Here is a 1,304-nt window from a genome sequence, read left to right on the forward strand (position 1 = left end):
AATCCAGAATTTTCTCTGTCACTGTCACTGGAACTTGCTACATAATTGTGAGGCCCAATGCAAAATGATAATGCAAGGTCCCTTGTTAAAAAGTATTAATAACTTCAGGAGAGTGACAGCAGAGTGTTAAACCAAGCGTCGGGTTGTCTCAAACGCTGAAGCCTGTGCATGTGGGCTTCCAAAGCTGAACCTGCTTCTAAAGATGTGATGACTCTGGGCTGGCCTCTGCAGGTGTCTTGTCCTTTCCCATTTGGACACAGTATGACTACTGCAGTGCCAACCAGGAGTGGATGGACAGCAAAGTTCCCAGGAGACACCCACTTGCATTTTGTTGGCCAGAACTGAGTCACGTGACCACTTGTTGTTCAAGGCAGTCTGAGAAAGTGAGTATCAGGCAACGGGGAACTGAATTGCCACAACAGATTTCAGTCAATCAAGATTAGCCCCTAAAGAAGAGTACATTGCTGACCCAAATCAGGGTTCTATTAGCAAAGATGAAGGTTTGGGGTAGTAGCCTTAGACAAGCAATCGCTGTGTCTTCTACAAATACCTTTTCAGAGTCAGAACACACTAAACTTTTTTGTATCCTATGGTCCAGCCAAAGTGGGCACATTTGTCCAATTTGGACACAGTCTTAATTTCTTGCCCCTGCACTTTTATTTATGCTTTTCCCTTGCCTTAGAAGTCACCACACGTAATTTCTTATGTGTCTAAATTTTACCCACACTTCTATTGAAAATGTCATTTCTGTCATGAAGAGTTATCTGGTTTTGCGAGTAGGGTATAATTGTTTCCACATGTAATCCTTAAGAACTTTTAACTTTAAATTCCAGTTAATAGGTATATTTATCTTATCACCGCTGTAGTGACAATTGTTTTATCTCTTAGCTCTTGGTAAGCATCTTGCTATCAGGACATAATAATGATCATGTGACGAAAGCAAATCGTAGTCTTTCTCTACAATTTTTCAAATTGGATCTAGGAAAAAGAATCCCTTTTCCTCATTGATCACAGAATTAAGAAGTTGCAAATCTGGAATGCTTCAGTCACATCCCTCATAGATCTCTAACCAATGCCACATTTAAAGGAAAATTCTAGATTAAAGACCTAAATATGAAAAATTACACTATCGAGATTTAATTTAGAATTTTAATAGAAGATGGAAAATAATATTTTTGTGATCCATAGCCAGGAAGGGATTTTTAAATACTATAAAAAAAAAGCACAAACTAATAAGGAAAAATATATATGAATGTAATAAGGAAAAACATGTATGTATTACATAAACTTTAAGGATTTCTGTG

This window comes from Rhinolophus sinicus, linkage group LG02, assembly GCF_036562045.2.
Source record: "Rhinolophus sinicus isolate RSC01 linkage group LG02, ASM3656204v1, whole genome shotgun sequence".
NCBI lineage: Eukaryota > Metazoa > Chordata > Mammalia > Chiroptera > Rhinolophidae > Rhinolophus > Rhinolophus sinicus.